The sequence below is a fragment of the Protopterus annectens genome, chromosome 3.part1 (genome assembly GCF_019279795.1).
Source record: "Protopterus annectens isolate FY-2018-M chromosome 3.part1, PAN1.0, whole genome shotgun sequence".
Lineage (NCBI taxonomy): Eukaryota > Metazoa > Chordata > Ceratodontiformes > Protopteridae > Protopterus > Protopterus annectens.
The window spans coordinates 1,845,611,273-1,845,626,859 of NC_056732.1; positions in this window are offsets into that span (position 1 = coordinate 1,845,611,273).

Here is a 15,587-nt window from a genome sequence, read left to right on the forward strand (position 1 = left end):
TGTGCATCCTATATGAAATACAGAAAGAGGAAATACTAATAAATCCTACATAAATATGCTACCTATATGTGTATCCCATATGAATTACTGAAGGAGGAAATACTAATAAATCCTACATAAATATGCTACCTATATGTGTATCCTGTATGAATTACAGAAGGAAATACTAATAAATCCTACATAAATATGCTACCTATGTGTGTATCCTGTATGAATTACAGAAAGAGGAAATACTGATAAATCCTACATAAATATGCTACCTATATGTGTAAGCCATATTTATTACAAGAGGAAATACTAATAAATCCTACATAAATATGCTACCTATATGTGTATCCCATATGAATTACAGAGGGATGAAATACTAATAAATCCTACATAAATATGCTACCTATATGTGTATCCTGTATGAATTACAGAGGGAGGAAATACTAATAAATCCTACATAAACATGCTACCCATATGTGTATCCCATATGAATTACAGAAGGAGGAAATACTAATAAATCCTACATAAATGTACTACCTATATGAGTATCCAGTATGAATTACAGAAGGAGGAAATACTAATAAAACCTACATAAATACCTATATGTGTATCCTGTATGAACTACAGAAGGAGGAAATACTAATAAATCCTACATAAATATGCTACCTATATGTGTATCCCATATGAATTACTGAGGGAGGAAATACTAATAAATCCTACATAAATATGCTACCTATATGTGAATCCCATATGAATTACTGAGGGAGGAAATACTAATAAATCCTACATAAATATGCTACCTATATGTGTATCCCATATGAATTACAGGAGGAAATGCTAATAACTCCTACATAAATATGCTACCTATATGTGTATCCTGTATGAATTACAGAGGGAGGAAATACTAATAAATCCTACATAAACATGCTACCCATATGTGTATCCCATATGAATTACAGAAGGAGGAAATACTAATAAATCCTACATAAATATACTACCTATATGTGTATCCAGTATGAATTACAGAAGGAGGAAATACTAATAAAACCTACATAAATACCTATATGTGTATCCTGTATGAACTACAGAAGGAGGAAATACTAATAAATCCTGCATAAATATGCTACCTATATGTGTATCCCATATGAATTACTGAGGGAGGAAATACTAATAAATCCTAAAAATACAGTATTTAAATTGATTTTAACTGTGTGTTGCAGGAATATTAACTGAACTAGAAGTTTTGACTCTGCTCTTCAGTTAGTCTCACCCACCCTCCTTGTTTTTGTTTTGGTTTTGGTGTTAATCTTAGTGGCCTTGAAACTGCCCACCCCTCTTGTAAATTTGTGTTTGGATACTCCTTCTGGGCCCATCTCATTTGCTCTCTCAACTGAGTGCAGTGAGATCATATTCTGATTTCAGGCACTCCTACTGTGTACAAAGAGAGCATCTGGGAAACAGAAAAAAAAATGTAAGCTTGTTTCCTGCCTTTCCTGTTAAGTGGTATAGACTATTTGTAGGCTTCTGAGCCCCCAAGCCCTTCTGTGTTGGAGGGAAATCTTCTAGCTTAGTTTTCTTTTCTTATAACTAGCCAGTTTTCTAGTTTCAGCACTCAAATCTGTTTCTTTGATCTCAGCACTTGTTCAGAAAAAAAAAAAAAATTCATCTGCTTTTACTGTACTTGTGTTTCTACCTACTTTATTTTACTTTTGCATCATCTTAAAAGTACTCGCTGGCCTTGTTCAAGAGAAATCTTGACCAATGGATGGGATGAACCTATGAACCTATGAACCTATGAACCTCAATTGTATTTATTACTGCTTGGTGTAACTCATTCTAAGCCTTTTGGTTTAAACACTTCGGCTTCGGACCAGTTGTTTTGCACTGAGAGGGTTTGTGGTCTGCACTGTAGTGGCAGAACAGGTAGCTTACATCCTTCTAGATTGGGAACTGCTGATTGCGGGCTCAGTGTCTGTTATTCTAAAAGTGTATTAATTCTAGTTTAAGCACTTGGGCTTTCAGGCCAGTTATTTTACATTAAGAGGGTTCATGGTCTGCACTCTTGTGGGAGGAGAGACTGGACTCTGCCCTTCTGAACTGGGAATTTCTGGTTAAAGGCTTATAGTACATGCATATCTGAACTGCTTCTTACTGAAGTTGGTGCGCCTTGTTTGCTGTGGCATAGACTGGATTCGGGCCTGCTGGATCTAGCTTTGTTTGTGTAACTTGAGCACTAATCCAGGCATTCTCTAAAGTATTCAATTGTATTTATTACTGCTTGGTAGTAACTTGATTAAAATGTAGCTATCATTCTAAGTCTTTTGGATTAAGCACTTGGGCTTCAGACCAGTTGTTTTACATTAGGAAGGTTTGTGGCATGCACTCTGGTGGCAGGACAGATAGCTTTCATCCTTCTAAGTTGGGAACTGCTGATTGAGAGCCCAGTGTCTGTTAGTCGTAAAGTGTATTAGTTCTGGTTTAGGAACTTGGGCTTCAGGCCAGTTATTTTACATTTAGAAGGTTCGTGGTCTGCACTCTTGTGGGAGAAGAGGCTGGACTCTGCCCTTCTGAGCTGGGAATTTCTGGTTAAAGGTTTATAGTGCCTGAATATTTGAACTGTATCTTACCGAAATTGGTACACCTTGTTTGCTGTAGCATAGACTAGATCCAGGCCTGCTGAATCTAGCTTTGTTTATATGCTTGTTGTTTGCTTGTTATTTCCCCTGGAATGCTACTTCCACGTAATACGCGGCTTCTCAGCGTTTCTGTGGATCACTAGAGATATCTGCATTGCTTACTGTACTTATTTCCTTGTTTCACTTGAAAGAATGTTACTGTTTGTCGTTTTTGCATTTAAGTTACCTGTAACACATTGCACTTAAGTTACCTGTCACTTGCGCGCTAAAGCAATTATATAAGTCAGCACTAAAAATTAAAAGCACTACACCCTCACTCCCCACTGGCCCTTGTTTTCAATTATTAAGGAATTCCCAATATTATTCTAGCATGTCCAAAGGTCAGTTGTCAATCTCCTCTCCGGTCCAGCTGGTGAATCTGGGAATCTTGAGGCAATGTTACATCTGCCTCATGTACACAGACAACCCTCTCCTCCTCTCAACAAATTCCAACACATGTGAGAGATGCAACCATATAGCCAAACTGGAGGCTAAGCTCTCTCAACTCAGTACTGGCATAACCAGTCAGGAGGAGAAGGAAACCACACTCACTACAATTCAATTTTCACACAGACCTACCACGACAGCAAACCAAACACATAATCACACAAAAACATACTTGGAGGCTCTAAATAAAGATCTGCCTAAGCAGAAGAGACCTCCAAAGCAGACACCCAAGCAACCACTACCCCAAAACAAAACACGTGCAACACATGTCTCACAAAGCCAGTGTGCCGAACAGTCACAGCCCTTAAGACTAAACAACACACCTGATACACTTGTAATAGGTGACTCTATCGTCAGGCACACTGACGTCCTGCTCACCAGGCTGAACAAGGAGAGGGTCATGGTGAGCAGCCTGTCAGGCGCTAGGATCCGCCACATAACACAAGCACTCAGGTCACTCCAAGGCAAGTACAAATATGACTCAGTCATTGTCCATGCTGGTGTGAATGACCTGAGACATACCTCCCTGGACTACATGAAAAGAGACATAAAGGAGCTCTCTGAGCATGTAGCCGAGGCCAGTATGACCCTGACCTTGAGTAGCATCTTACCCTCACCAAGAATGATGCCACAATATGAAGACAAGATGATCAATTTCAACAATTGGCTTAAGTACTGGTGTCATTCAAAGGGGATCCAATGCCTGTCAGCTTGGGATGATCTGCTCGACAAGCCACGATGCTTCACTAGGTACGGCTTGCACCTGTCACCCCTGGGCTTTCGGATATTGGCAAAGGCTCTTGCTACCCCCATAGTGCCTTTTTTAGGCAAGGCTCAAAAGACAAACCCACCTCCATAGGTATCACAAGGAATAAGAAACTAAGAGTAATGCTACTCAATGCCAGAAGTCTAAACCTCAAGATGCACGCACTCGAAACATTCCTTAGCATGGAGAACATCGATATCTGTGCAGTAACAGAAACCTGGTTCAGGGCTCCCGAGAGCACAGCACTACCAGGTTATACCTCATACCATGCTTTTCGGTCCCAAAACCTGGACCGAACCACAAAAGGAGGGGGAGTATCGATATTCATCAAAGATACCCACACCTCCAGGTTGGTAGCAAAGCATGAAGCATCAGAGACTATCCATGTGCAACTAACAGTGGGTAAAACTGCCTTCCAGTTTATAGCCTGCTACAGACCACCCTCCCAAACCCAGGAACCCCACTCGGCCTTTCTGAGAACACTGGAAAATATGAAGGTCTCTCCAAACACCATTATATTGGGCGACTTCAACTATCCAAACATAGACTGGGAGCATTACTCTAGCTCCAACACCCTAGCCCAAAGGTTCCTAGAATTTATAAACTCAAATGCTATGGAACAACTTGTTATCACTCCCACAAGAGGGGAAAACATACTGGACCAGATCATCACCAACATAGGGACTCTATGCTCCAGACCAGAAGTGTATCCCTCACTGGTAAGATCAGACCATAAACTAATCTCACTGGATATTCACATTCCAACCCCACCCCCTGCCCAGAAAACCACAGTGAAAAACTTCTCTAAAGCAAATTTCACACTCCTCAAAACCGAGGTGGAATCCTTCAAAGCCCCCAAGCCTGTGGAAAATATGGCCCAGACCGCAGAATCCTTTATAAACGCATTCTATGAACACCTTCAGGAATGCATGGATCATGCGATCCCAAATAAAACCAAGACCCAATCCTCCAAAGGCAGACGTCCTGTCTGGTGGACCCCAGCCATAAACAAACTATACAATAGAAGGAGGAAGCTACTAAATGATAGAGCAAAATCCCAAAAAGGGAAGGCATCACTGATCAGTATTAGCAAAAAACTACGGGCACTCATAAAATTGTCTAAGGCCAGCTTTGAGAGAAAAATTGCACAGGACACTAAGAATAATCAGAAGGCTTTCTTTAGTTATGTTAGGAACCTGGGTGGTAATTCCCAGATATGCTCAGAATTAGTCCAAAATGACAAAAAATACACTGAACCCACAGACATTGCCAACATCCTAGCTGACAGGTTCAGCGCAAACTTCTCCCCCCCCCCCTCCACACCAAAAGGGCAAATATCTATCCCAGCAGAGTGCTGCCCCCCTGACATCTCAGATGCTCAGGTAAGAGCCGCCCTCTCCAAAGCAAAACACACAGCATCAATGGGACCAGACGGTGTCCTGGGCTGTGTCCTACATAAACTCCAAGAAGAGCTAAACCCAAACATAAAACTACTGTTCAATCTCAACCTTACTACAGGATATGTGCCCAAAGAGTGGCGTACAGCAACAGTGGTCCCTCTCCATAAAGGTGGTGCCTCAACGGATCCTGGAAACTATCGCCCCATAAGCCTGACTAGCTTGGTCTGCAAAGCTATGGAAAGGATCATCATGGACTTCATAAATAAAGATATTGGGGGCCTACAGACACTGGATCCTACCCAGTTCGGCTTTGTTAAGGGCAGATCCTGCCTCTTAAACCTGGTTGATTTCTTTGAAACAGTCACCAAGGCCATTGGCGAGGTGAAGGTGGTCCACACAGCCTACCTGGACCTCGCAAAAGCCTTCGATACAATACCCCACTCGGGCATTATAGATAAGCTCACCAGCTTAAATATAAACCCCTATGTCACTAGATGGATTGCAAACTGGCTCAAGGACAGAACCCACATGGTTAAAATTGCTGGAGCCATGTCAGACTCCAAACCAGTTACAAGTGGTGTCCCACAAGGCTCAGTCCTGGGACCTCTCTTGTTCGGTATATATTTCTCGGAGGTACAGGCCAACACGGAAGGACTGTGGCTGACTAAGTTTGCAGATGACTGCAAACTGGGCGCCATAATCAACTCTCCATCTGACACAAGCATCCTCCAAAAGGGCCTCATAGAAACAGACAACTGGTGCCAGAGCCATGGCCTCAAGCTAAATGCCAAAATGTGTATAGTCATCCCCTTTGGCAAAAACAAAGTGCCCACAAATTACCACATAGGTGGTAATCCATTAAGTACAGAAGAAGTAATTAGGGACCTGGGGACCCAAGTTGATAGCAATCTCTCATTTGACAACCATGTGGCCAAAGTGGTTAGAAAAACATTTTATATAGCCCACCTAATCATGAAGGGATTCACATCTAGATCAGGGGAGGTCATCGTGCCTCTTTACTCATCCCTCATCAGGCCCATAATTGAGTACAATGCCCCTGTTGGGATATACCTTACCAGACACCTGCAGCAACTGGAAAGACCCTGAAAGTACCTCACCAAGAGGATCAAAGAACTCAAACAGATGCCATATGCTGCCCAGTTAAAGAAACTCCAGCTCTACTCAGTGGCATACCGCCTGTTCAGAGGCGATCTGTGCCTGATGTATAAAGCCATGTCCAACCCGGAATTAATGGACATGCTGCACCTCAGAAAATCCAAATCCCATCGAGCTACGTGCTCAAGAGACTTGAACCTCAGCACTGAAATAAATAGGACATGCTGGAGGGACAGATTCATAACCCAGAGGCTCCCTTCCCTCTGGAATAAAATCCCAGTCCAGGTTAGGCAGAGTCCCTCATTGACTCTCTTCAAGAGGAATCTTGATGAGTGGATGGGAGATCATAGGTTTACCCCGGGTATCACTTCTGTGTCACTGTTAGACAGAGGCACAGTATACTAACCTCGAAAAAGGGCATAGCAAAATAAATTTAAAATGGGTGGCGAAAGCCAAACACATTCTGGCTAGGCTTATAAATGTCCTAGGGCAGATAGCCTAGTATGAACCTATGAACCTATGAACATTTCTTGTATTTTTACTACCTAGTTTGTGGTTTACAATATAAAGGTAAGCAGCAGAGTCTAGATAAAAACATTGCAAGGGTTGTATTCCCACCTTTTGCATGATAGTAGAATACTTGGTATATACACATGGGGGGTTGATTGCCCACCAGCACTTACAATGGATTTGGTTGGCTAGTATAACTGCTGGTAAACATCTGATCTACAAGCTAAGCAGTCATCTCAAATTAAATAAAAGATTACATGCTTTATTGTGTTTTCACTATTTGATACCTGGCTCAAATGACAGTGTACTACTTCCGATACAAAGCACTCACCAGTGTTTGCAAATGAATCTGTTCATCTGGATTGTAGAAACAGGGCAAAAAATAATAAATAAATTAAAAAATCTACAGCCTGATAATAGAAGGTGAAAACTTTTGAAAAAGTTAAGACTTAAGTTTGTTTTCCGACTTTGGAAAGTCAAAGTGTTTAAAACATATTTAAAGCATTTTTGTTATATTTTATAATTTCAATGATGAGTAACTCTCTAGATTCACTTTTTGATGAATTCTTGAGATTTGGAATGAAACTTTATCAAACTAGTGTTGGCCTCACAGTGGATAGGGGAATCACAGCAAAACACTCCTGGGAATGTCGAACAGTCTGTATTCTAAGTAGGAAGGGAGGAGGAGGCAGGAAAAGAAGGATGATGTCAGCTTGTGGGTGGGACTGTTTGTGTAAATGGAGAGCAGGACGCCCTGCAGAACTAAAATAGCAAAATGCAAAGAAAATAGATTGGAACATGTAGACAATAAGCGGTATATGTGATTTTCAGAATATTAGCTATCTATTGTGTACACCTCTTGGGACCTTGTCATATACTTTCTTTAACAAAATGTCATCAGAACATGGAATCTTTGACATGAAATACACAGAGGATATCTGCAGTGTTTTATTTTCTTGTAAGACTCAAGGCCTGAATAAACTATAAGCACTGTTAGAGACTCCCTGCTGGGTGAGGAAAGTAAATCTCTTTATCATCTGTGAGTTGGTTAAACTGACAGGGCTGCTTTCTGTTTTACTTCTTCCATTTGTTTTCTGATTTGAGAAATCTGCTTGTCCTGGTGTTTTGTTTCTTTCTGGCATAGACACTTAAATTAAGCAGGTAACATATTTCACATGCTTTTATTTTTATTGGTTAATTTATTTCTTGAGTGATGCTTAAATACACAGAGAATGTTTGTGGCCTTGTCTTTTCTGATAAGACTCAACGCTTGCAAAAATATGAGCTCTGTTGTTGATTTCCTGCTGATTTAGGAAAGTAAATATATTTTATTTTGTCTGTGAGTTGCTTAAACTGATAGAGCTGTGTTCTGTTTTCCTGTTCCATTTTTGTTTTCTGTGAAATTTGCTTGGCCTGGTGTTTTTGTTACATGTGCAGATGGACACTTAAATTACCCAGGCTGAACATTTTATGTTTTTTTCATTGCTTAATTTATTTCATGAGTGATACTTAAATACAAAGAACATATCTGTGGCCTTGCCTTTTCTTATAAAACGTAAGGCCTGCAAAAACTACAAGCACTGTTGAAGACTCTCTACTGGGTGAGGAAAGAAAGTCTCTTTTTAGAGTTGCTTTTGTTTATACTTGTTGCATTTTGTTTTCTGATTTCAGAAATATACTTGGCCAGGTGTTTTTGTTCTACGTGGCAGATAGACATTTCAATTACCCAGGGCAGCACATTTCATATGTTTTTAAGACTCAAGGCTTGCAAAAACTACAAGCACTGTTGGCAACTCCCTGATCAGTGAGGAAAGTAAATCTCATTTTTATCTGTGAGTTGCTTAAACTGATACAGCTGCTTTCAGTTTTACCTGTTCATTTCTGTTTTCAGAAATCTACTTGACCTGATGGTTTGTTCTATGTGTAGCAGATCATCATCATCATCATCATTATAATCATCCGCCCCTCTTTCCCATTTTCTGCATGGGATAGGGGTGTCATGTTAACTGCCACTTTCTCTCTCTATTCAGTGCCACTTTCTTGCCTTCTTTGACAGTCATACCTGACTGTCGCAGGTCTTGTCTCACACAATCCATCCCCCTCTTTCCTGGATGCTCTTGCTTCCTCTTGCCTACTTTCTGTCTGTCCTAAATCTTGTTCATCAGATTTTATTTTGTTTTTTCCTGCACATGTGCCCAAACCACAGTAATCTTTTCTCTTTGACCTCTTCTGCAACAGGAGCTACTTTGGCTTCTGGTCTTATATCCTCATTTCTTTATCTATCTCACAGTGTGCATCCTACCAACCATTTCTGGTACTTCAGCTTGATAACCTCTAGCTTCCAGAACTGCTCAGGTTTCTGTAACATACATTAATAGTGGTCACACCACTGTTTTGTACACCTTACTTTTCAGCTTCTTTGGCATTCATCTGTAATATACTACACATGACACTATGTGCCAGTTGGCTGCAGCTCCTCTGATTTGACCTCCTCTTTTAGACTTCCCTTCTCCTCAGCCATCCCTCCTAGATAGTTGAAGCTATTAACCTGTTCCACTCTATCTCAATTCTCAGCTTCTTCTGAACACCATTTGCTGCCATTACTACTTTTTTATCTGTACTCAGTTTCATTCTATGTACGTTCAGTTTTACATTCCATTCCCCTATCCTTGTTGAAATTGTTGCTCAGAATCTCGCTGTAGTGCTACATCCTCTGCATAGAGAAACTTTGTTGATCTGTCCCATCCTGCCTGCTTGCTAATGTGGTCCATCTTCAGTATGAACAGTAGCGGTCTCAGATCTGAACCCTGTTGCACATCCATTCTCACTGGGAACACCTCTGTGAGACCAAACACTGTACGTGAGTCATGGGTCCTTGTACATAGCTTACACTAATTCTAATTTTACCAATGTATCTGGGACTTCAAACCACCACAAGACTGCTCAAATCAGCTTTCTTTGGACCCTACCATATACTTTCTTTAAGCTTAGGAATGTCCAGTTGGAATCTTTCCTCATCTCTAGCTTCTTCTAAACTGTCTGTCTCTCTGCAAATACTTGGTCAGTTGTGCTGCATCCTGATCTGAATCCAAACTGCTCATCTCCCATCTCACTTTCTACTACTTTGTATTTTCATTTATCAGTCCCTCTGTCCAGATCTTTCATGCAATGTGACAGGAGTTTGGTACCTCTGTATCATAAAGAAGATACAGGGTGTAAACAACATGTCCTATGTGGATAGACTAAAAGCCCTATACTTTAACTCTGTCTCCTACAAACTATTAAGGGGTGACCTATGCCTGACCTGCAAGGCACTCACAAATCCAGCCCTGATGAAGCTGCTACACAACCACATGTCAAATAACATGAGGGTCACCCAATCTAGGCATATAAACTTAGTCAGCGATTCAAACAAAACATGCTGGAGAAACAGATATGTGTCTTAGGGGTTGCTCCTTTGTAATAGGCTTCCAAGTCACATTAAGCAGAGTACTTCCCTGGCCTCTTCAAATGCAGTTTGGATCAATGGATGGAGAATCACAAATTCACACCTGGAGTAGTGGCTATGTCCCTTATGGACAGGGACATTCTGTCAAATACTCAAGTCATAAACATAAATCCATGCCATCCTCTTGACCCTAGGGGCCATATATTGAGTAAAATCAGGTTATACTTTCTACACTTGAAAGGGCTGTTAAGGCATTACCCTAGTAATCTCCTATGAAACTATGAACCCATGTCGTGCCATGGACTATTACATGAGTTACTGTGTTTCCCATGTGGTCCTTGGAAGCATGGACTATTACACAAGTTACTATGGTTTCTTATGTGGTTCCTGCAGGCATGGACTATTTCATAGATTCATAGATTAGTACTAGGCTAACTATCCTCGTGGGCCATTTTAAGCCTAGCCAATTACCCCATGTGAGAATCAAACCCTGCACCTTGTGTTTCTAAGGTAAGCACCTTAACCATTAAGTCAGCCTCCCACTAACTTCCAAGATTTCTTATGATTTCTCATATACTTTCTTCAGGCATGGACAATTTCATGTGTAGTTATGATTTCTCTACTTGAACTGTTACATGAGTTACTGTGGCTTCCTATGTGGTGCCTAAAGGCATGGACTATTACACAAGTTACTATAGTATCTCATGTGATGCATTGAGGCATGAACAATTACATGATTTACCATGGTTTCTCAAGTGTTGCCTGAAGGCATGGACTATTACATGAGTTACTATGGTTTCTCATGTGGTGCCTGGAGGCATAGACTATTACAAGAGTTACTTTGGATTATCATGCAGTACCTAGAGGCATGGGCTATTACATGAGTTACTATGGTTTCTCATGTGATACCAGGAGGCATGGACAATTACTAGAGTTACTATGGTTTTTCATGTGGTGCCTTGAGGAATGGAGTATTACTTGAGTTTATTTATTTATTTTATTTATTTGACATTTGTTAACCAGGTTGGTCCAGCTGGGCATGAGCCCGTTTTCAGTGGAGACCCGAGGAGAAAAGCTCCAATTACAAAAACAATTAGGATAACATAGGTAACAAAGCATAGAAAGTACCATAACCAATTATAACTCCATAACATATTAATACAAATCATGACTCAAACATATCCAAATTACAGCAAGAGGGTTTTCTCAAAGAAATGAGTATATGAACCCCTAATGTGTGTTTTTTTTTTATGTACAAAAAACAAGTTATATACAAGTTATCAAATAAGAAACATATAAGTGAATCAGAATTTATTACATAGGCTTTGTAGGAAGGTATAGGTGCTTTCAGGAGTTCAGAGGAAAGGAGCACCATTTGTATAAAGGAGACATATCAGTTAGGTTCTAAGTTACTATGGTTTCTCATGTGGTGTCTGAAACTATGTACTATTACATGAGCTACTGTTGTTTCTCATGTGTTGCCTGGAGGCATGGACTATTACATGAGTTATTATGGTGTCTCATGTGTTGTCTGGAGGCATAGACTATTACTTGAGTTACTATGGTTTCTCATATGATGCCTGGAGGCATGGACTATTACATGAGTTACTTTGGATTCTCATGTGATACCTAGAGGGAAGGACTATTACATCAGTTACTATGGTTTCTGATGCGGTGCATGGAGGAATGGACTATTACATGAGTTACTATGGTTTCCTCATGTGGCGTCTGAAACCATGGACTATTACATGAGTTACTATCATTTCTCATGTCTTGCCTGGAGGCATGGACTATTAAATGAGATACTATAGTTTCACATATGGTGTCTGAAGGCAAGGACTATTACATGAGTTACTATGATTTATCATGTAGTTCCTCCAGGCATGATTATTACACGAGTTATGGTTTCTCATGTGGTGTCTGGAAGCATGGACTATTACATGAGTTATTGTGGTTTCTCTTTTGTTGCCTGGAGGCATGGACTAGTACATGATTTACTATGGTTTCTCATGTAGTGCTTAGAGGTATGGACTATTACATGAGTTACTACAGTTTCTCATGTGGTGCTTGGAGGCTTAGACTATTACATGAGTTACTATGGTTTCTCATGTGCTGTGAGTATGGATTAACTTTTACTTGAGTTACTATATTTTCTCGTGTGGTATCTGGAGGAATGGAGTATTGCATGAGTTACTGTAATTTCTCATGCAGTGTCTAAAGGCAAGGACTATTACATAAGTTACTATCATTTCTCATGCAGTACCTGGAGGCATGGACTATTACATGAGTTACTATGGTTTCTCATGTGGTGCTTGGAGGCATGGACTATTACATGAGCAACTATGGTTTCTCATGTGGGGCCTAGAGGCACAAACTATTGCACAAGTTACTATGGTTTCTCATGTGGTTCCTGCTGGCATGGATTGTTCCATGAGTTGTTATGACTTCTCATGTACCTCCTTCAGGCATGGACAATTTCATGTGCAGTTAAAATTTCTCTTGTAGTGCCTGGAGAATTGAGCGGTTACACGAGTTACTATGGTTTCTCATGTGGTGGCTGGAGGCATGGACTATTACATGAGTTACTATGTTTTCTCATGTGCTGCCTGGATGAATGGACTATCACATGAGTTACTATGGTTTCCTCATGCGGTGTCTGAAGCCACGGACTATTGCATAAGTTACTATCGTTTCTCATGTGTTGCCTGGAGACATGGACTATTACATAAGTTACTATGGTGTCCCATGTGTTGTCTGGAGGCATACACTATTACACAAGTTACTATTTTTTCCCATGTGGTGCCTGGAGGCATGGACTATTACATGAGTTACTGTAGCTTCCCATGTGGTGCCTAGAGGCATGGACTATTACACAAATGACTTTGTTTTCCCATGTGGTGCCTGGAGGTGTGGAATATTAAATGACTTACTATAGTTTCCCATGTGGTGTCTGGAGGCATGGATTATTACATGAGTTACTATGGTTTCTCATGTGGTGCATGGAGGAATAGAGTATCACATGAGTTACTGTCATTTCTCATGTGGTGTCTGATGGCAAGCACTATTACATGAGTTACTATCATATCTCATGTGGTACCTGGAGGCATGGACTATTACATGAGTTACTATGATTTATCATGTGGTTCCTCCAGGCATGGATTTTTCCATGAGTTACTATTATTTTTCATATGGCGTCTAGAGGCATGGACTATTACATGAGTTACCATGGTTTCTCATGTGGTGTCTGAAGGCATGAACTATTACAGGAGTTTTTATGGTTTCCCATGTGGGGACTGGAGGCATGGACTATACATGAGTTTCTATGGATTATCATGTGATACCTAGATGCATGGACTATTCCATGAGTTGTTATGATTTCTTATGTGCTTCCTTCAGGCATGAACAATTTCATGTGCAATTAAAATTTCTCACGTGGTGCCTGCAGAATTGAGCTGTTGCATGAGTTACTGTGGTTTCCTATGTGGTGCCTAAAGGCATGGACTGTTACATGAGTTACTATGGTTTCTCATGTGATGACTGGAGGCAGGGAGTATTACATGAGTTACTATGGCTTCTCATGTGGTGCATGGAGGAATGGAGTATTACATGAGTTACTATGGTTTCCTCACGTGGTGTCTGAAGCCATGGACTAATACATGAGTTACTATAATTTCTTATGTGTTGCCTGGAGGCATGAGCTATTACATAAGTTACTATGGTGTCTCATGTGTTGTCTGGAGGCATACGTTACATGAGTTACTATGGTTTCCCATGTGGTGCCTGGAGTCATGTACTGTACATTAGTTACTATGCTTTCCCATATAGTGTCTGGAGGCATGGAGTATTATATGAGTTACTATGGTTTCCCATGTGGTGCCTGGAGGCATGGACTATTACATGACTCACAATGGTTTTCCATGTAGTACCTGCAACCATGAACTATACCATGAGTTGCTATTGTTTCCCGTGTGGTGACTGGAGGCATGGACTATTACATGAGTTACTATGGTTTCTCATGTGCTGCCAGGAAGCATGGACTATTACATTAGTTACTATGGTTTTTCATTTGGTGCCAGGAGGCGTGGACTATTACATGAATCATTATGGTTTCTCATGAGGTATGTTGAGGCATGGACTAATACATGAGTTACTATGATTTCTCATGTGATGCCTGCAGACAATGACTTTTACATTAGTGACTCTGTCTTCTTGATTGGTTCCTCAAGGCATGGACCATTCTATGAGTTACTATGGCTTCTCATGTTGTGCCTGGAGGCATGGAGTATTACACGAGTTACTGTGTTTTCTCAACTGGTGCCTGGAGGCATGGAGTATTACATGAGTTGCTATAGTTGCTCATGTGGTTCCTCCAAGAATGGACTATTCCATGATTTGTTATGATGCCCCATGTGGTGTATGTGGCATGGACTATTCCATGAGTTACTGTGATTTCTCTTGTGGTGCCTAGAGTGATGGACTATTACAGGAGTTACTATGGTTTCTCATGTGGTGTTTGAAGGCAAGGACTATTACATGAGTTACTATCATTGCTCATGTGTTACCTGGTGGCATAGACTATTCCATGCGTTACTATGATTTATCATGTGGTTCATCCAGGCATGGACTATTCCATGAGTTATTATGGTGTCTCATGTGGTGTCTGGAAGTATGGACTAATACATTTGTTACTATAGTTTCTCATGTGGTGTCTGGAGTCATAGACTATTACATGAGTTACTGGAGTTCTCATGTGATGCCTGGAGACATGGACTATTACATGAGTGACTATGGTTTCTCATGTGGTTCCTCCAGGCATAGACTATTGCATGAGTTACTATGGTTTCTCATGTGGTGTCTGGAGGCATGGACTGTTACATTTGTTACTTTGGTTTCCCATGTGGTGTCTGGAGACATGGAGTATAACATTTGTTATTATAGTTTCCCATGTGGTGCCTGGAGGCATGGACTATTACATGCATTAGTATGGTTTCTGATGTGGTAGCTGTAGGCATGGGCTGTACCATGAGTTCCTATGGTTTCTCATGTGCTGCATGGAGGATTGGACTATGAGATGAGTTACTACTGCTCCCATGTGGTGCATATAGGCATGGACTATTACATAAGTTACTATGGTTTCTCATCTGCTGCCTGTACGCATTGGATTATAACATCAGTTACTATTGTTTCTCATGTGCTACCTGGAGGCATGGACTATTACATGAATTACTACGGTTTTC